This window comes from Musa acuminata, chromosome BXJ2-1 (genome assembly GCF_036884655.1).
Source record: "Musa acuminata AAA Group cultivar baxijiao chromosome BXJ2-1, Cavendish_Baxijiao_AAA, whole genome shotgun sequence".
Taxonomy (NCBI): domain Eukaryota; kingdom Viridiplantae; phylum Streptophyta; class Magnoliopsida; order Zingiberales; family Musaceae; genus Musa; species Musa acuminata.
Window position 1 is genome coordinate 19,380,498 of NC_088338.1, and position 22,188 is coordinate 19,402,685.

The window sequence follows — 22,188 nt, forward strand, 5'->3', positions numbered from 1 at the left end:
AGAACTATGTTGAATGAACATAGTCTACCCAAATATTTTTGGGTCGAAGCCGTAAATATGGCATACTATGTTATGAATAGGGTTCTAGTAAGATCACTGCTTTCCAAGACTCCTTATGAGTTGTGAAAAAATAAAAAACCCAACGTTTCATACTTTAAAGTTTTCGGATGTAAATATTTTATTTTGAATGAAAAAGATGCCTTACATAAATTTTGATGCAAAATCCGATGAAGAAATTTTTCTTAGCTATTTTTTTGTTTCTAAAACATTTTGTATCTTTAACAAAAGAACGTTGATTATAGAAGAATCTATTTATGTTGTTTTTAATGAAAATTTTGAAGTTAAGAAAAATAATTTTGATGATTATCTTAATTTTGATACTTTAAATTTAAATGATTCTCCTTCTCCATCTAGCAACTTGGATGCATCTTCTTCCAAACCTTCTTTACCGAAGGAATAGAAGTATGTACATACTCATCCTAAGGAGCTAATTATAAGAGACACATCAAAAGGTTTTTAAACTCGTTCTTCTCTTAAAAATTTTTGTGCCAACATCGCTTTTCTCTCCTAAATTGAACCAAAATGCATTGATGAGGCCATGAAAGATGATTCATGGGTCATCGCAATGCAAGAAGAATTAAATCAATTTGAGATAAATGAAGTGTGGAAGCTTGTTCCAAGGCCAAATGGCCATTTAGTCATTGGTACTAAATGGGTCTTCAGAAACAAGCAAGATGAATCTGATATCGTGGTTCGAAACAAGGCTAGATTAGTGGCCAAAGGTTTCAACCAAGAAGAAGGTATCGATTATGAAGAAACCTTCGCTCCTGTGGCATGATTAGAAGCCATAAGGATGCTTCTTGCCTATGCTAGTAGTAATAATTTCAAGTTATTTCAAATGGATGTTAAAAGTACTTTTCTTAATGGCTTTATCTCCAAAGAAGTTTATGTTGAACAACCTCCCGGATTTGAGAATGATAATTTTCCTAATCATGTGTTTGAATTGACTAAAGCTCTCTATGGATTTAAACAAGCCCCAAGGGCTTGGTTTGAGAGACTTAGCTCATTTCTAATTCATAATAATTTCTCTAAAGGCAAGGTCAATACTATATTGTTTATTAAAAATTTTAAACATAATTTTCTTATTGTTCAAATTTATGTTGATGATATTATCTTTGATTCTACAAATGAATCTTTATGTGAATCATTTGCCAAAAACATGAGTCTAGAATTTGAAATGAACCTAATAGGGGAACTAACCTCTTTTTAGGCTTACAAATTAAACAACTTAGTAATGGTATTTTTCTTAATCAAACAAAATATGCTTTAGACTTGCTAAAAAGGTTTAACATGGATAGTTCAAAAGCTATCAATACTCCTATGAGTACCTCCACTAAGTTAGATATTGACAAAAGTAGATAAAACTTTGATCAAGAAGCTTATAGAGGTATGATAGGTAGTTTGCTTTACCTCACTGCAACTAGATCGGACATCATGTTTAGCGTAGGACTTTATGCTAGATTTCAATCTAACCCTAAGTAATCTCATCTAAAAACTGTTAAAAGGATATTTAGATACCTAAAAGGAACTCCTAAACTAGGATTATGGTATCTTAAATCTAAGAACTTTGAATTGCTTGGTTATACTGATGCTGATTTTACTGGATGTAGTTGAGATAGAAAAAGCACATCCAAAACATGTTAATTTTTAGGACACGCACTCGTTTCTTGGTCTTCCAAGAAACAAAACTCGGTTACATTATCTACAACCGAAGCTGAGTACATAACTGTAGGTGCATGCTGTGCTCAAGTTATATGGATGAAAAACACTTTAAAGGATTATGGAATTGACCTGAAAAACATACCTGTAAAGTGTGATAATACTAGTGCAATATGCTTAGTTAAAAATCCTATTCAACACTCTAGAACTAAATACATTGACATTAGGCATCACTTTATATGAGATCTTATTAATAATCATGATGTGATATTAGAGTTTATTGATACGAAACATCAATTAGTCGATATCTTTACAAAACCCTTAAATAAAGAACAATTTGACTTCATTAGAAGAGAATTAGGGATGTTAAACTGTTCGAATTCATGAATTTGTTAAATTTTCATTTTCGGACATTCTTGATCACTCACTTGTATCATGATCTTATAGTATGCGCAATGAGCTATATGCATTTTTCCATATGAGTTTTTACGATGCTTACGTACAAATTTTATATGATGAATCATGAAATTACAGTATGCATTTTTTTACGAGTTCTATATAATGTTTGAGTATGGTATGCATTTTATATGATGAATCATGAATGAACAATCTTCAATATGAATCTTCTCCTCTTATGATGCAAATTTTTCATGATGAAGTAAATTAGGTTGTGTGCTTCACAACAATAAAAATCTTGTAAAATTGGAATCACCTGTGATAGCACCACACACCAATGTGAGCAGTGCTCACTGCCCGTAGGCGGTAGCATCGCCCAGCTAGCGATGCCACCGCCTGTAACCTTTACTATATAAAAAGTCACTTAGGGCCGATGGTAGAACCAATCCCAAGCCCTCCTACATTCCTCCAAACACCTCTCCACCCCTCATTCTCCTTGATCCTTCTCTAGAAACTCAAGGAAACCCCCCTCTTTTTCAAATTCAAGGATCAATCTCAACCTTTCAAGAAGATTTTGCAAGGGTAATTCTCAAACATCTTCTCTCAATTTATTAATAGATCTTGGCTCTTATGTGTAGTTCTTGGTATCATTTATATGTTTAGACTCATGGCTTCTAGAAGATCCTCTAGGGACAAAGGGAAGAGGAGATTAGATGAAAATTATGACTCCCTACTTTTTTATTCTAATCAATATGCCCTAGAATTTCCTTCAATAGAGTCTAGACATGTTCATAAGGGTAAATATATTGATTTAGATGAATTAAGTGATTTAGAACCTATTCAATGGTTTGCTAATCTAGACATTCTCCCAATCCTTCAAATGAGTAAACCTATCTACCCTAGACTTGTTAGGCTATTTTACAATAATTTACATGTAGATGAAGATAAAAGTGTATCTACCTATCTATTAGGACATCATATACCCATTACGGATAGAACCATTTGCAACATCATAGGAATTTGGGTAAAAGAAAGAGGGTATTATTTTAGAGGACAATGGGATGATAAAACAGTTGGGACTATTTACGTTGAAGCCTTAGAAACAATTTTTGGCAATCCTAACTTAATGATTCTTCCAAAAAGCTACGAACATTTACTACCTTTAAGCACCAAAATACTTCATCACATCTTGATAAGTATCATTCTCCCAAAGCATTATCATCATGATGAAGTAAGCCAAATGGAACTAGGTACTATGTATTGGATCATGAATGGATATAACAATTATTTTGGTTACCTAATCCAACAAAACATGATTGAATTATCAAAAAAGGGCATGATGCTTCCATATGGTGGCTTACTCACAAGACTATTACATGCCTATGATATTGTCATTCCACCCGAAGAAGAAGTTATAAAACTAGACAGATTTAGTATCATAAATAGAAATCTACTTCGACGGATGAGATGTACATTTAAAAATGGTATATAGACTAGACTACTTAGAAGGACTGATCCCCTCTAACTCGAACCAGAACCTGAAACACCAATTTTTAGGGGTAATCTATCTCTTCCAACTGGTCTCTTTGAGGAGTCATCTCTAGTATATACCTCCCTCATCTAATAACTCAATACCCTGTTTAGACATTTTGACTGAGCTGTAGCAGATTCATTAATAACTCAATACCCTGTTTAGACATTTTGATTGACCACCACTTGAATAATTATTTATGACTTTTTGCTAATGACAAAGGGGGAGAAATGAATGTCCCCTTCTTTTATTCTGCTTACTTTGATGCTGTAATCCTATGTTGCTTACCTTGATGTTGTAAACTTAAAATGCTACTTATTTTAATGATTATAATTCTGTGCTCTGATTTCCATGTTATCTCTTCAAATGATGAGTATAATATCATGTTTACTTTGATGCTGAAAATTTCTGTCAATATCATGCTTACCTTGATGCTAAAAATTTCAGTCAATATCATGCTTACTTTGATGTTGAAAATTTTTGTGATTTTGACTCGAAAATGGATGTCATGTCTTGACATCATTTCTATCAACAAATATGTGGTATCATCTTTAGATTTGGTAAATCATGGTGTGCATGATGATAATAAGTCTAAATTATCAATTTGATGCTTGAATTCAAAGGCATTGAATTCAAGAGTATCTTTTCTCAATTATGGCATATAGATAGAGGGAGTTAAGATTAACTCCATCACCAATTGGTTGTCATCCTCAAAAAGGAGGAGATTGTTAAATCTCGGATTTTGATGATGAAATCAATTGGTAAATTATTTGATCTAATCCATGTGTTGAGATAAGTGTGCAGGAATAACTACGATAGCAGTAAGGCGTAAAGCAGACGATGGGCCGGAGTCGAAGACTCGAACGATATACCGGGAGCTTGTCGAGAGTTCATCATCACCGGAAGCATGTTGGAAGACTCGCCGAAAGCAAGCTGGAAGACTAGCCGAGAGTTGGTCGAGAGTTCGCCGGAAGCTCGTCGGAAGACTCATCGAAAAGTTCATCGAAAGATTGCCAAAGTAAAAAATTGACATACCAGACCATGCTTGCCTTAATCATAGTTAGAATGATAATTAGAGTTGATTTGGGAGTTAATCCCAATAACTTTGTTAGGGGCCAACTGGGCTCAAAGTTGGGATGGTTTGGGCCAGAGTCAAGGCCCAACCATGATGCTGAATTCCTGGCCGACAGTGGCACTACTTGGAAAGCAGCACCCCAGGTGGTCTGGGCGATGGTACCGCCGACAGTTATTGCTACTAGCGGTGATACCGCCCCTGTTAGACGGTAGTACCACCAGAGCTCGGTCTCCGAGCTCTATCAGGTGGTGGTACTACTTAGACTGAGTGGTAGTACCACCCAGTGTCAGGTGTCAGGTAGTGGTACCACCCAATAATAGCGGCGGTACTGTGAGGACCCCAAAAATTCAAGATTATACACTTTTTGGCTTCATTTTTGAAGCCATTAGGGCTTATAAAAACCCCACCCTTTCCTGCATGAAAGGGCATGAAAGCATTGAGATATTCTTGAGTTGTTGGGGTGTAAAAGTGTTATAAGCAAGTGCTAGAGTTCTCCTCCTCCCTCTCTAAGTTTTGAGATCATTCAAGAGAGGTGTGAGACTGTTAGGAAATCTTGGGGGCGACATCATATGCGCAGCGGAAGAACAAGAAAACAAAATCCCCAATTCTCAAAAAGATGTTCGTCGTCGTGTGAAGATTGGTGCGCAAAGTCCGCGAAACTTAAAACTGCGTATAGAGTATATTGTGTTACCTAGGGAGATCGTATATCCCTGTTTCCTTGCAGATCCTTAGGAGAGGGTGAAGCAGGTCAAGCGTCCTCCTCTCTAGTGGTGATCCACACAGCAGGGTTGTGATGACGCTCCTCAAAACTCCAGGCCTGCTCTGAGGTGGAGAGGGAGAGGAGAATAGGAAAGGCAAGCAAAGGCTCTAGCCTATGAGGCTCTGAATCCCTCCTATTTATAGAGGTCCCCTGTCAAACCCTAATGGGTCCTCCCCTAGTGGGTATTGGATCTGCATCCAATAAGACAAGGGCTCTGTCGGATATCTCATATCAGAACCTCTACTCATCGTAATACCTACCATATGTGTGTGACCCTCTAGGCCCAATATCGAGCTGGCCGTGAGTCATACCTATCAGAACTCCTTCTAACTCAGTGAATTATTATCTCTGTAATAATTCACTTGACTCATCGACTACGGACGTACTAGGCCACTACGCCGTAGTCCCCAGACGATACAGGGGAATCCAATCCATTGGACCTGTCTGTCCTCAGTTACCGTGTACCTATAGTCCCTCATCCCTCTAATATCCCAGAGACCGTATATCGAGCATGGTGCTGTCAGACCCATACGGTTTCTACTCGAGTCTCGCTCTAATCGGATTCTCCCGGAGAACTCTTTCTCTCTCAACCCGAATGACCCTGGCCAGGGATTTGTCTGAGCAAGAACACATGGGATATTCCTCTCATGACGCTGAGAGTGGATGATCCTCTATCGATACTCAATAGCCCTCGTAAGGTCGACTACCACTCCCAATGACCAGCTGTACTAGATCTGGGACAACCAAACCTATAAGTCTGGTATCAAAGAGTGGAGCACTCATACAGGACATCCTTGGTGTCTCAAGTCTAAGGACCAGATACACCACTAGGACTACGGAATCATTGTCTGATAATAAGGCATCATCAACCATCCAGCATTCCGTAAGCGGATCAATCAGTTAACTCATTCTCCAAAGAGCACCTGTACTGTATGCCTAGTGTCCCTACACGAGCAGCTATGAGACCAACTGCATCCATCATATGGACGGGTATACAGCACACCAGTCTGTCTGGTTATCACGATGTCCCTCTCGAGTAACCTATGACCGGGATTATTTAGGATATGTGTTTAAAGGTGAATCGATCTCATTATCGTGATCTCATCACGATCAGATTCCCATTGCACAAATCCAAGGACATCACAATATATATATATGCACATATGCAATAGTTATAAAGTGATATATGCCAAAATATAATAAGCAAAAAGATTCTGTATCAAGTCACACGTGTCATCACTCATGTGATTGGCTTGCTGGGCACCTATGATTAGCAGAGACTTGTAAGGGTTCTCTCTTAAACCCGTGAAAAGGAGAAAGCGCTATAAAAGGTGGTTGGTCTTCACCTATTGAAGGAAGGCTTTTAGTGGACGCCGGAGACCTCGTTGGAGGAGGAATCCGAAAGTCGATGTAGGTCACGTTGACCGAACCACTCTAAATTCTGGTTTGCTTTTTATAAGTGCAATTTACTTTAATTGCAAATCATTTCATAGTAAACTGTTTCTCCTCCTAATCTTGCTTACGCTCTCATACGTTTCAAGTTGCTATCTTCCGATTCGGTTTTCATCGAACATACAAAATATTTTATATGAAAATTAAAGAATTTTTCATTGCACTAATTCACCCCCCCTCTTAGTACCGCTTTTGATCCTAATATCATACCCTTGTAAGTCTTTTGATCAAAACATTCTCTATCAATATCCATATCTAATTTTATAGAAGTGCTCATTGGTGTATTAATAACCTTAGCACTATCTATATTAGATCATTTTAATAAATCTAAAATATACTTAGTTTGACTAATAAAAGTTTCATCACTAAGTTATTTGATTTGCAATCCTAAAAAAAAGTTAATTCACCCATTAAACTTATTTCTAATTCTTGGCTTATACATTTGGTAAAAGATTCATATAGATACTTATTTGAAAAATCAAAATAATACCATCAACATAAATTTGAATAATAAAAAAATTATTTTTAAAGTATTTAATAAATAATATGGTATCAACCTTGCCTTTCAAAAAATTATTCTTAATAAGAAATGAATTAAGTCTCTTATACCAAGCCTTTAGGGCTTGTTTTAATCTATAAAGAGCCTTAGATAATTTAAACATATGGTTCAGAAAAATAGAATTCTCAAATCTATGTGGTTGTTCAATATAAAGTTCTTCGTAAATAAAACCATTAAGAAAAATATTTTTAATATTCATTTAAAATAACTTAAAATTATTACAACTAGCATAGACAATGAGTATCCTTATGGTTTCTGATCTTGCTACAGGAGTGAAGGTTTATTTAAAATTGATATATTCTTCTTAGTTGAAACCTTTGGCCACTAATCTAGCCTTGTTCCTAACCACGATATTAAGTTCATCTTGCTTATTTCTAAAGACCTATTTAGTACCAATTACAAGGTGGTCACTAGGTCTAGGAACAAGCTTCCACACCTCATTTCTCTCTAATTACTTTAATTCCTCACTCATTGCAAAATCCCATGAATCATCTTTTAGAGCATTATTAATGCATTTAGGTTCAATTTGAGATAAAAAGACTACATTAGCATAAAAATTTTTAGCAGAATAATGAATTTGAACACCTTTTAATATATCTTTAATGATTAGCTCCTTAGGATAAGCATCTATATGCTTTTATTCCTTGGGTAAGTAATCTTTAGAAGTAGATGTATCCAAGTTGATTGGAAGAGGAGAATTTTTATTCAAATTTAAAGTATCAAAATCAAATTCATCATCAATTTTTTTTAATTTGAAAATCTCATTAAAAATAATATGAATAGATTCCTTAATAACCAAAGTTCTTTTATTAAAGATACAAAATAATCTATAAATGGAGGAATATCTAAGAAAAATATCTTAATCGGATTTTGTATCAAATTTTCATAAGGCATCCTTTTCATTTAAAATAAAGTATTTACAACCAAAAACTTTAAAATATGAAATATTAGGTTTTTTATTGTCCCACAATTCATAAGAAGTTTTAAAAAATAATGGTTTTGCGAGAACCCTATTCATAACGTAGCATGTCCTGTTAACGGCTTTAGTCCAAAAATATTTGGGTAGACTATGTTTATTAAGCATAGTTCTTACCATTTCTTGTAAAATCCTTTTTTTTTTCTCCACAACTCTATTTTGTTGTAAGTTTCTTAGAGTGAAGAAATTATAATCATATCCATTTAACTCATAAAAATCTTGAAAATCATGATTTTTAAATTTATCACCATGATCACTCCAAATAGAAGAAATCATAAATCCCTTTTCATTTTGAATTAGTTTATAAAATTTTAAAAAATATTTAGAGCAATCATTATTATGTACCAAGAAGTATATCCAAGTATATCTACTATAATCATCAACTATCACAAAAGCATATTTACTACCTCCTAGAATTGTGATATCAATTGGTCCAAATAAATCTATATAGATTAATTATAGTGGTCTAGAGGTATTTACTTAATTTTTAGACTTAAGCTACTCTTTATTTGTTTTTCTAGTTGGTATACATCACAAATTTTATCTTTAACAAATTTAATTTTAGGTATACCTCTTACAAGTCCTTTAGTTATAATTTGTGAAATTAGTTTCATACTTGCATGGCCTAATCTTCTATGCCAAAGTCATGCATCATCATTTAAAACTGAAAAGTAAGTTTCATCACAAAACTCATCAAGATCAATAGTATATACATTATTAGTCCTTAATGCAATCAAAGATCTATTTTTGTGTGGTATTTCTATAATTCAAACATTAGATTCAAATATGATATTATAACTTTTATCACACAATTGACTAATTCTTAGCAAGTTATGTTTTAAACTATGTATTAATAAAATATTTTTAATCAAAAGGTTTGATTTGTTATCTATATTTCCTTTGCTAATAATTTTTCCTTTGTTGTTGTCTTCGAAGGTGACATATCCTTCGTCTTGGCTAGTAAGCTTAGAGAATTATGTTGGATCTTCGGTTATATGTCTTGAGTATCCACTATTAAGGTATCATTTCTTGCTCGTAGCTTTTGATTATAGACATATCTATGAGAAAAGGAGTTTCACTTTAGGTTTCCATTTAGTTTTGGGTCCCTCGTGAAAAGATTTACCTATTTTGACTAATGATATTAAGTTATTTATGGTTCCTTTAGGAACCCAAACTAATTTGTGTGAGCTATATTTTTTAAATGAACATTTATAAGTATAATGCCTATATCTACCACAAAAATTATATTTATTTTCACGGAAAACATATAATGTGGGTCCTTTAACGAAAGTAGTTGATTTTTGTTGAGTGAATTCACAAAGTCAATTCCTTCCTTTCTACAAACATGAATTCACGGTAAAAATCATGTTTAATGATTTGTTACCAATTTTAAATTTTTCTAAAGTTTGTTATAATACTATATTTTCTTTCTTAAGTGAATCTAATTCTTCACACTTAATGCAATGGGTTAACAAGCATTTATCATACTCATTTTTAAAATTTTTAAATTCATTAGAAAGAGAAGTATGATCATTTTTAATCATTTATATTTTTTACTAACTAATTTATATTCATCAAACAAATCATAAAAAGCATCAAGTAATTCCTCGTAAGGTAAATGGGTTTCAGTTGAGTCGCATACCTCATCGTTGAGAGTCATCAATACATGGTTCGCCACCTCGCCTTCATTGGTTTGCTCCTCATCTTCAGATAAGCTCGATTCATCCCAAGTCTCCTTGAGTTCTTTCTTTTTCTTTGGTAGTTTCTTCTTCTTTAATTAAAGACATTCACTTTTGAAGTATCCTGGCTTCTTTCCTTTGTAGCAAATGATTGTGTTTTTTTTTAGTTCATTTTCATTCTTAGTATCTTTTTTTATAAGATTTGTTTTATTTCTTCTTATGAATTTTTTAAATTTTTTTGTTAAAAGTGTTAAGTCATTATTGTTACTTAAGCTTTCGCTTTAGTGGTCTTCTTTAGTTTTAAGTGTCATATCCTTCCTATTCTTTGGAAGGTTATTCTCATATTCATCATATTTATCATATGCTTGCACATCATTTCATAGGTCATTAATGATCCTATGAGTTATTTAAGTGAAAAATAGTTTAAGTCCTTTGCTTTTTAAATAGTAGTTACTTTTGGATCTTAATTTTTAGGAAGAGATCATAAAATTTTATTAATAAGTTTAAGATTCAAAATACTTTTACTAAGTGCTTTCAAACCATTAATGATATCCATAAAATAGGTGTATATGTCTCCAATAGTTTTGCTTGGTTTTATTCAAAAAAATTCAAAACTATATGTCAAAAGATTGATTTTAGACTCTTTAACTCTACTTATGCATTCATGCATAACTTCTAGTGTGTACAAAATGTTATGTGTAATTTTACATATAGAAACATTATTAAATTTATTTTTTTTTAAAGCGTAAAATAAAGCATTTATAACTTTCGAACTTAAAGAAAATAATTTTTTCTATAAATCATTCTATTCATTTATTGGTCTAGAGGATTTTTTAAAATCACATTCTACAATATTCCATAAATCAAAGAACATAGAAATTAGAAAAATGCTCATATGAGTTTTTCAATACGTATAGTCCGTCCCATTAAACATAGGAGGACGAGTGATAGAGTGACCATCTAGATTGTTGGTAAAAGTTAGTCTCTTAGGTGTTAAACCAATCGAGAAAAACTTGGCTTTGATACCAACTATTAGGACTATTTCGGCACTAAGAAGGGGGGGGGGGGGGGAGGGGGGGGTAAATTAGTGCTTTCGTAAAAATTAAAATTATTTCAATTCAAAAATTTTATTCGATAAAGGCCATATCAGAAATGAGTTTAACTTGAAATATTTATAGAGTAATTTCATTCGATAAAGGCCGTATCATAAATAAGTTTAACCTAAAATATTCATAAAGTAGTGAGCAAGTAAATTAGATAGTAATGATAATGAAAAGCAGAACAAAAATGCAAACCGAGTTTATAGTAGTTCGATCGTCACGATCTACGTCTACTCCCGATTCCTCTTTCGTCAAGGCCACTAGTGTTCACTAACGATCTTTTTTCAATGGCCGAAGACTAATTATCCTCTTACAACTTCTTTCTCCTTTTCATAGGTTTAGGAGAGAACCTTTACAAGTCTCACACCTCTCTTAGAATAATCTCAAAACTTAAAGAGGAGGGGGATACTTAGTACTTTTCAAAACTTTACAACATAGAATCACTAGGCTTTTTGTTCTCTTTTCATGCTTTTTTAAGCAGGAAAGAGTGAGATATTTATAGACCCCAAAAGGCTTTAAAAATACAGCCAATAAAGGTCTCACCCTGGATTTCCGAAGTACTGGCGATACCACCGTCAGTATGGGTGGTACTATCACCTAACACATAGAGACCATATATACTGGTAGTACCACCACTTAATACAGTCTATGAGACTATGTTTGGAAGGTACCATCGCCTAACACCGATGGTACCATCGTTGGGTCTTCTGGAAGAAGTATATTTTATACTTTTCCAGCTCATAGGTGGTTCCATCGCCTGGTTTAGTGGTGCCACCGCCTAACTTAAACCTGGGTCACTAAATAAGCCTCCTAATGGGCCCAACTTAGCCTCATATCAGGGCCAATAGGCCTCTAATTGAGTTGGTAGGGTTTCACCTAAAACTAACTTAATTTATGACCTAACTACGATAATTAAGACCTAAACAATTACAAAATAAGAATTTAAGTTGTCCGGCATGTCATTAGTTCAACCGAACTCCCAATGAACTTTTGGCACATCGTCCAGACCTTTAGCGTATCACTCAATCCATTAGCATATTGACTCCCGCAACATCTAAACTTGGCGCAACGTCTTGTTCTTCTAGCTTGATGCCCGATCTTTGACTCTGGCCTAACATCTGATTCTACTGCTTTAATTATTTTACCTTTTCATGATTGAAGTTAGTCTTGTATTACTTTTCTTAAAAAATAGTTAGATCGTAAACTCATCAATTGATTTCATCATCAAAATCTAGGGTTCAATAGTGCTGAGGGTTCAGACGAAGCACCGAATGAACAAATAACATGTCGGTATAATATAGGATTCATGTTTATAATCGATTATATCTATATCGAAGTAATTTAGGTCTAATTGAGTTAGTTTCAAGTGTAACCATGTTAACTCAATTAGAAGCTCATTGGCCTAAGTCGAGGCTGATTTAAGCCTATTGAGAGGCCCATTTAGTCACCTAAAGTTGGATCAGGTGGTGGAACCACCTATGAGTTGGAACATATGAAGTGTAAGATTCCGGAAGACCCGACGGTCGTACCGCCAATGTTATGTGATGATATCACCCAGATTGATGGTGGTACCATCCAGACTAGGCAATTGTACCATTAGTACACTAGGCTACAAGTGGTGGTACCACCCAGTACTATCGGTGGTACTGCCACTACTCTTAAAACCTAGAGATTTAAATTTTGGTTCTACTTTTTGAAGTCATTTGGGGCTTATAAATATTTCACTTATTCCTACTTGGGATAGCAAGAATAAAAGTAGAAAGGAAAAAGAATATTTGAGAAAAAAGAGTTATAATCTCTCTTGAGTTAGTGAGTCTCTTCTTCCTAGAGTTAGAAGTTTTCTAAGGGATAAGTGAGGTATATTGTAAAAGAGAGTGGACGTAGGTCGGAACAATCGAACCAATATAAATCAGTTTGTATTTCTATTTATACTTTTCATTCTTATTGCTTACTAATTTACTTGCTCACTACTTTTACGCATGTTGTAAGTTAAAATATCTTTCCGATATGGTTTCATCGTTTGAAATTTTTAAAATCATCGTAACATTTTAGAAAGCACTAATTCACTCCTCCCCCCCCTCCTTATATTACAGGAGGGCCAATTATTGAATAGGAGAGTTAGACATTGAGTTGAAAAGCTATCATGCCAAAACTCAAACATTGAGTAAAAGGTTTAATCGACATATCATATATTGGACTTTGTTCTATAGGTTCAAGCATCATAGTGAAAGGATAAGATATTACGTTGGAAGATTATATGTCATGGGAAAGTCGATATATCAGTAGAATGAATAATATATTGAAGGAAAGGACGATGTGTCGAAGGTTCGAACGAAGTGCTAGAAGATCGAACAATATGTCGGAAGAGCATATAACATGTTGAAAGCTTCATAAATGTGTCGGATATGAGTTTGATTTATTAAAGTCTTGATCAAGGTTATTTTGGATCAATTTGAGTTGGTATTAGGTTGAAACCATGCCAACTTGTCAAGAAACCTATTGGGCTTGGACCAAGGTCAAATTGGCCCTATTAGAAGGCTAAGTCAATGGCCTAACCTAGGCCTAGGTAGTGGTACTAGTAGGCACAAGCAGTAGTTATGCTTGAGTCAGTCGAAAAGTATTCTTTGTGCTTTTTTGGAATTTCCAGTGGTGGTACCATCTATACCGATGATAACACCACCTAGGGCAATGGTAATATCACCTAAGGTGGTAGTAGTATTGCTTAGGCTGATGATAGTACCACCAAAGCCACTGGTTACAACAGTAGTATCACTCAAACCCCAAAATTTTAAGGATTTAAAATTTTGACTTTATTCTTGAAACCTTTTAAGGCTTATAAATATTCTACTCGGCTTGGTTGATGGAGCATTTATTCTTAAGAAAAAAATATTATAAATATTTATTTTAAGTATAGTTTAAATCTCCTCCTCCTCTTAAGTTGGTTATAATTTTAAATTATAGGAAATAAGAGATCTTATGTAAAAAGAGTGTCAATGTTAGTTGATATTCGCCCATTGGAAAGTAGATCAATAGTGAAAGTCAATAGCTTCGAGGGAAAAAGAATCAGGAATGGACAAAGACCAGAGAGATCAAACTACTATAAATTGATTTATCTCTCTTTATTTACACTTTTTCTTACTTATTTTTATTCTCTATTTGCAACCTTAACTTGATCAATTAAATTTCTAAAATATGTTAATTTATCGATCGAGATTTAAAATTAGTTAAAAATATTATTGTACTAATTTACCACCTCCCCCCTCACTCGTAGTGTCGTTAAGATCCTAACAACCACAATATTTATACAGTGCACTATTTTGGGGGGGGGGGTAGAAAAAGTTAACCCAAAAAAAAAACACAAATTTCATAAGCTAAATAATTCATAAAAATATCAAAAAATTCCTATAATAGAAAAACAATGAGATATGTCCACTCAAGTCCAATTTATTTTTTTTCTAAAATTTTCAAGTCTATTAGACTAATCCTTCTATGCGATGTATTATTTTTTTAATTTTAAGTAAAATTAGTGCATCACATATTAGGAAATAATTTCTCTGACCCAAATTTTTTACTTGACATTTTGAACCAATTTAGAATCTCAAATATCAAAAACCATTGCATGGATGCATAATATTTCTATGAAAATGAGAAAAACTTGGCTAAAAATAAAAATGCCACATAATTCACAAGCTGAATAATTCAAAAAAATATTAAATAATTTTTAAAATAGAAATCTAGTGACATATGTCTATTTGGGTCCAATTGAGACCTTTCCTAAAATTTTCTGGTTTGTTGGACTAGTCCTTCTATTCAATATACTACTTTTGGATTTTGTGCAAAAATAGAACATCCCTATTAGGAAATATTTTCTCTAACCCAAATTTTAACTTGGTATTTTGAACCAATTTAAAAGTTCAAATGTCAGAAAACATTACATCGATCCATTATATTTCTTTAAAAATAAAAGAATACTGGCCAAAAATAAAAAAAAATGACACAGTTCACAATTTGAATAATTTATAAAAATATAAAAAAAAACTCTAAAAGGGATAACTAGTGACATATGTGCATCTGAGTCCAATTTAATTTTTTTCTATAAATTTAAGATCATTTGGACTAATCCTTCAATGCGATGCACTATTTTTTAATTTTAGGCAAAAATAGTGCATCACATGTTACGAAATATTTTCTCTGACTCAACTTTTTACCAAGTGTTTTTAACCAATTTTGAAGTTCAAATGTTAATAAACATTATATGGATCTATAATATTTCTATAAAAATAAGAAAAAGTTGGCTAAAAATAAAAAATGGCACACAGTTCAAATGTTGAATAATTCATTAAAATGTCAAAAAATTCCTACAATATGTACATTATTTACACAATTCTATTTAACCAATAGGATACACATTACATCTTTACATGGCCAAAACTTTCATCATCTGTTCAATTTCAAAATATGAAAATTTTTTGAAGAATCGTATTCTCCACAAAACTGAACCTGTACTCTAACATTCTATATTGCATAGGATTTACAAGGCCATATATATAATTTTGACCAAATACATTTAACTCTTACGGAAACAAAGAAGTGAATTATCCATAAAAATATTCGTCATCCAAAATTGATCATACAATTTGTAATCGAAACCCTTTCATTTCCCTCTAGAAGAATAACATAGGAATTTCAAACAAAAAATGGTTGATATACTTCATAATGAAATATGGACCAATCATTCCTTGAACATGCAAAAGTTATTATTTAGTTAATTAATCAATGATAGATTGTTTATGATATTCAATAATGTTTATAGTAACTTATGATGTAACTTGCTTTAAACAGGCTATATTTTTTTTAACAGTTCCTTTGATTTGATGATTGTTGCAATTCTAGGATGCAATAATTCTAGATCCACATCACTCGTATTCTTTAATATGTTCATTAAATTTGTTTATCGAGACAAAAGATTTAAAAGGACTTTATTGAACAGTTATCACTTTATAATATCTGTTGAATCTCGGATTTTGATGATGAAGTCAATTGTCATTTGTTGTCTAATCTATGTGTTGAGATAAGTGTGCAGGATTAACTACGATGAAAGATAGACAAGCAGCAGGAGTTGCGCCGGAGTCAAGTTCATGATCACGTTGGGAGTTCGAGAGTTCGACGGAAGTTCGGACGGTCGTCGGAGGTTCTGCGAGAACAGATCCGAGAAGTCCAAAAGCTTGCCAAGCGAAGCTCATCGGAACTTGCCAAGTGGATCGTCGCAAAGTCCAGGAGTTTGCCGGAAGTCCGCAGGAGCATCACCGAGGGTTCATCGAATGATCGACGGAAGTTCGCCGGAAACTCGCCGGAAGGAGAGATTGACGCACCGAAGCAAAGCTGCAAAAGTTGTCTTAGATTTAATCGTAGTTAGCACGTTGATTAAGTTGGAAAATGGGAGGTGATCCCATTGGCTTAATCTTCGGGCAATTGAGCCCCTGAAAGACTGAAATTGGGCCGAATGGAATGAACCATTCGGACCCTGATTGCACCAGGAGGTGCAACCGCCCAGGCCAGGAGGTGGCACCGCCTGGGCTAGGCCTTCCAGCGAGACTGGGCGGTACAACCTCCCCAGCCGGGAGGTGGCACCGCCTGAGCTCAGTCTTCGAGCTAGACTGGGCGGTGCAACCTCCCTGACAGAGAGGTGGCACCGCCTGAGCTCAGTCTTCGAGCAAGACTGGGCGGTGCAACCTCCCTGGCAGAGAGGTGGCACCGCCTGAGCTCGGTCTTCGAGCTCTGCCAGGCGGTGCAACCTCTCCAGTCAAGAGGTGCAACCGCCTGATCCCAGAATTCCGGGATTTGATTGTTTTGAGCTCCAAATTCGAATTGGGTTGGGGCCTATAAATTCCCCACCCATTCAGCACTGAAAAGATATAGACCTACACCGAAATCTTGATCTTTTCTGTGATTCTAAGAGCTCAAAAGTGTTGTAAAGCCTTTAAGTCTCCTCCTTCTGTTCTTCAAGTTTTCAGTTGTAAAGTGAGGAGAGAAAGGTCTGTAAAGGTTGTCTCCTGAGCCTGTCAAAAGGAGAGAAACTGTAAAAGGGCAGTTTGGCCTTTGCCAATTGAAGGAAGGCCCCTAGTTGACGTCGGCGACCTCGTCGGTGGAGGAAGCCAAAAGTGGAGTAGGTCAAGGCTGACCGAACCACTCTAAATCTCTAGTTTGCGTTTATTTTTGAGCACTTTATCATTACTGCAAACCTCCTTCATTACTACTGCTCTCTGCACTTTCACGAACAAGTTCTAAGTGCTGTTCTTCCGAATCTGCATTCAGACGTAAATTCGTATTTTCGTACATTACAGTTTACGTTTACGTTTGATTCTGCAGAACTGTCTTCCGTGCTTTTACGAACGAGTTTCTTTGTAGTTTACACTTACATTTTGATCCTATTGATAACTGCAAACTGTCCTCTACAATTTTACGAACGAGTTTCAATATTTAGACGTAAAACTGCATTTAGACGTAAATCGGCTTTCCTCGCACAATCATCAGATCTCAGTTCACGTTTACGTCTTGATTTCAACTGCATACTGCCTTCTGTGAGTATACAAACGAGTTTCAAAGTTCAGACGTAAATCTGCGTTTAAGACATAAATCTGCGTTTAGACGTAAATCTGCGTCTAGACATAAATCTGCGTTTAGACGTAAATCTGTTTTTTGCATATTACTTTTTGAGCTGTACAACAGCAGCACATTGTCTTTATACTTCTGCTTAAACTGCTCCTAGACGCAAACTGTGTTTAGACGCAATCTGCGCTTAGACGCAATCTGCGTTTAGACGCAATCTGCGCTTAGACGCAATCTGCGCTAAGACGCAAACTGCGCTTAGACGCAATCTGAGTTTAGACGCAATCTGCATTTAGACGCAAACTGCGTTTAGACGCTAACTGTGTTTAAACGTAAACTGCACTTAATCATAAGTAATCTTAGAATCGACTTTTGCATCAAAATAGTCTTTATCGAACGAACGCAGCTTTCGTTTTTTAATCGCTGAAAAATATCCGCTGCACTAATTCACCCCCCCCCCCTCTTAGTGCTCTCGATCCTAACAATTGGTATCAGAGCCCGGTTAACTCTCAAAAGGATTAAAACCCAAGAGAGATGGCTTACGCCGGAAACCAAGAAGGCCATTCCATTACACGTCCACCCATGTTTAATGGGACGGACTACACCTATTGGAAGACCCGAATGAGAATCTTTCTTATTTCTATGGACATTGATCTTTGGAATCTTGTCGAGAATGGTTTTTCAAAGTCTTCTCTTCCAATGATCGATTGGAATGATTTGGAGAAGAAGGCTTTCGCTCTTAATGCAAAGGCTATGAATGCCTTATTTTGTGCACTTGATAAAAACGAGTTTAACCGTGTTTCAACTTGTGAAACTGCGTTTGATATTTGGCACACGCTCGAAGTGACCCATGAGGGCACAAGTAGAGTAAAAGAGTCAAAAATCAATTTGCTGTTACATTCTTTCGAACTTTTTCGGATGAAACTGAGTGAAACCATTGGCGACATGTTTACCCGTTTCACGGATGTCGTCAACGGTCTAAAAGGACTCGGAAAGAGCTTTTCGGATTTTGAGCTTGTTAATAAGATACTAAGATCCCTTCCTAAGAGTTGGGATCCTAAAGTCACCGCTATTCAAGAGGCAAAAGATCTGCGAAATTTCCCTCTTGAAGAACTAATCGGGTCATTAATGACCTACGAAATGACTTGTAAAGCTCATGAAGAGCAAGAAGACATCCTTCCAAAGAACAGGAAGGATATGGCACTCAAAACTTCAGAATGCCACTTGAGAGAAAACTCAAGTGATGAGGACTGTGATGATGACTTGGCACTTCTAACAAGAAAGTTTAAAAAGTTCTTTAAAAGAAACAAGTTTAATAATGATGCAAAAAATAAACTTGAACCCAAAAAGGACCAAGTAATCTGCTATGAATGCAAAAAGCCAGGACACTACAAGAGTGACTGTCCCCAAGTCAAGAAAAGAACAACAAAGAAGAAGGCGCTCCAAGCAACATGGGATGATTCGAGCGCATCTGAGGAAGAGGAGTCCAACACCGAGCAAGTTGCTCATTACGCCTTAATGGCCATCGAAGATGAGGTAACAAATTCAATAGATGCTGATTTATCTTTCGATGAATTATTAAATGCTTTCAATGACTTATTTGACGAATGCAAGAGTATAAGTAGAAAATATAAATTGCTGAAAAAGATGCATGATAGTCTTACTTATGAGTTTGATAAGTTAAAAGTCGAACATCATGATAGTTTAAATTCATGTATCAAATGTCATGATTTAGAAACTTTGCAAAAAGAAAACCTGCTACTCAAGGACACCTTGAAGAAATTCGAGGTTGGTAGCAAGTCATTAAACATGATCCTTGCAAACAAGGGTCACATTCCAAAAAGGAGCGGAATTGGATTTGTGAGAAGTCCTCACCAAAATCCAACCACCTTCATAAAAGGCTCCATCTTACATGTTCAACACCAAACCAAGTGCAACTTTTGTTGCAAATCTGGACACAAGACACATTGTTGTCCATTCAAGAAAATAAGTCCAAACAAACTAATCTGGGTTCCTAAAGGAACCATGACAAATTCTATGCAACATGATAAGAAATGTAGATCTATTTATGAGGCACCCAAAAGCAAATGGGTACCTAAACATCATCCTTTCTTGTAGAAAACTAAACCATCGCAAGCTAGGAGCAAGAGATGGTACCTTGATAGTGGATGCTCAAGGCATATGACCGGAGATCCATCTCAATTCTCTAAGCTCACTAGCATAGACGAAGGATATGTCACCTTCGGAGACAACAATAAGGGTAAAATCATTGGCAAAGGAACCATAGGTAACAAATCCAACTTCTCTATTGAAGATGTTTTACTAGTTGATGGTTTAAAACATAACCTCTTGAGCATTAGTCAATTATGTGATAAAGGATATATTATAAGATTTGAATCTAATGCTTGCATCATTGAAAAACCACACAAAAATATATCTATGATTGCATTAAAACAAAATAACGTATACACTATTGACATCAATGACTTATGTGATGAAATGTGTTTTGCCGTTATGAATGAGGATGCTTGGCTATGGCATAGAAGATTAGGTCATGCTAGCATGAAACTAATCACTCAAGTATCATCTAGAGAACTTGTAAGAGGAATTCCTCATATCAAGTTCATCAAAGATAATGTATGTGATGCTTGCCAATTAGGTAAGCAAATTAAGGGTAGCTTCAAAGCTAAGAATCAAATAAGCACCTCTAGGCCCTTACAATTGATCCATATGGACTTGTTTGGACCAATCTCTACATCGAGTCTAGGAGGTAGCAAATACGCCTTTGTCATTGTTGATGACTATAGCAGATATACATGGACCTACTTCTTAAAACAGAAAAATGAATGCTTTAGATATTTTACCAAGTTTTGTAAACTTATTCAAAATGAGAAGGGATCTATGATTTCGTCAATTAGAAGTGATCATGGTGGAGAATTTCAAAACCATGATTTCCAAGAATTCTGTGAACTCAACGGATACAACCATAATTTCTCTACTCCAAGAAATCCTCAACAAAATGGGGTAGTAGAAAGAAAAAATCGAAATTTACAAGAAATGGCAAGAACCATGTTGAATGAACATAGCCTACCCAAATATTTTTGGGCCGAAGCTGTAAACACTGCATGCTATATTTTAAATAGAGCCCTAGTAAGACCCTTACTCACCAAAACTCCTTATGAGTTATGGAATAACAAAAAACCCAATGTCTCATATTTTAAAGTCTTTGGGTGTAAGTGTTTTATCTTGAATGAAAAGGATAACTTAGGAAAATTCGATGCTAAATCTGATGAAGGAATCTTTCTTGGTTATTCTTCGGTTTCTAAAGCTTTTCGCATTTTCAATAAAAGAACCTTAATTATTGAAGAATCCATCCATGTTGTTTTCAATGAGATTTCAGAAACTAAGAAAAATGATCTTGATGATGATGTAAATTTTGATTCCTTGAATTTAAACGAAACCCCGTCTCCAACTAGCAACTTGGATGCATCCACTTCCGAAACATCCTTACCCAAGGATTGGAAGTATGTAGATGCTCATCCTAAGGAGCTAATCCTAGGAGACACATCAAAGGGGGTTCAAACACGATCTTCTTTTAAAAACTTTTGTGCCAACGCCGCCTTTCTCTCCCAAATTGAACCCAAATGTGTTGATGAAGCCATGAAAGATGATTCATGGATTATCGCAATGCAAGATGAATTAAATCAATTTGAGAGAAATGAGGTGTGGACGCTTGTTCCTAGGCCAAATGACCATTTAGTTATTGGTACTAAATGGGTCTTTAGAAATAAGCAAGATGAAAATGGTATCGTGGTTAGAAACAAGGCTAGATTAGTGGCCAAAGGTTTCAACCAAGAAGAAGGTATCGATTACGAAGAAACCTTCGTACCTGTGGCTCGATTGGAAGCCATAAGGATGCTCCTTGCCTATGCTAGTTGTAATAATTTTAAGTTATTTCAAATGGATGTTAAAAGCGCTTTTCTAAATGGTTTTATTTCCGAAGAAGTTTATGTTGAACAACCTCCTGGATTTGAAAATAATAGCCTCCCTAATCATGTGTTTAGATTAACTAAAGCTCTCTATGGTTTAAAACAAGCCCCAAGGGCTTGGTATGAGAGACTTAGTTCTTTTCTCATTGAAAATAATTTCATAAAAGGCAAGGTTGATACTACATTGTTTATCAAGAATTTTGAAAATAATTTTCTCATTGTTCAGATTTATGTTGATGATATCATCTTTGGCTCTACAAATGAATCTCTTTGTGAATCTTTTGCTAAAACTATGAGTCTTGAATTCGAAATGAGCTTAATGGGAGAATTAACATTTTTCTTA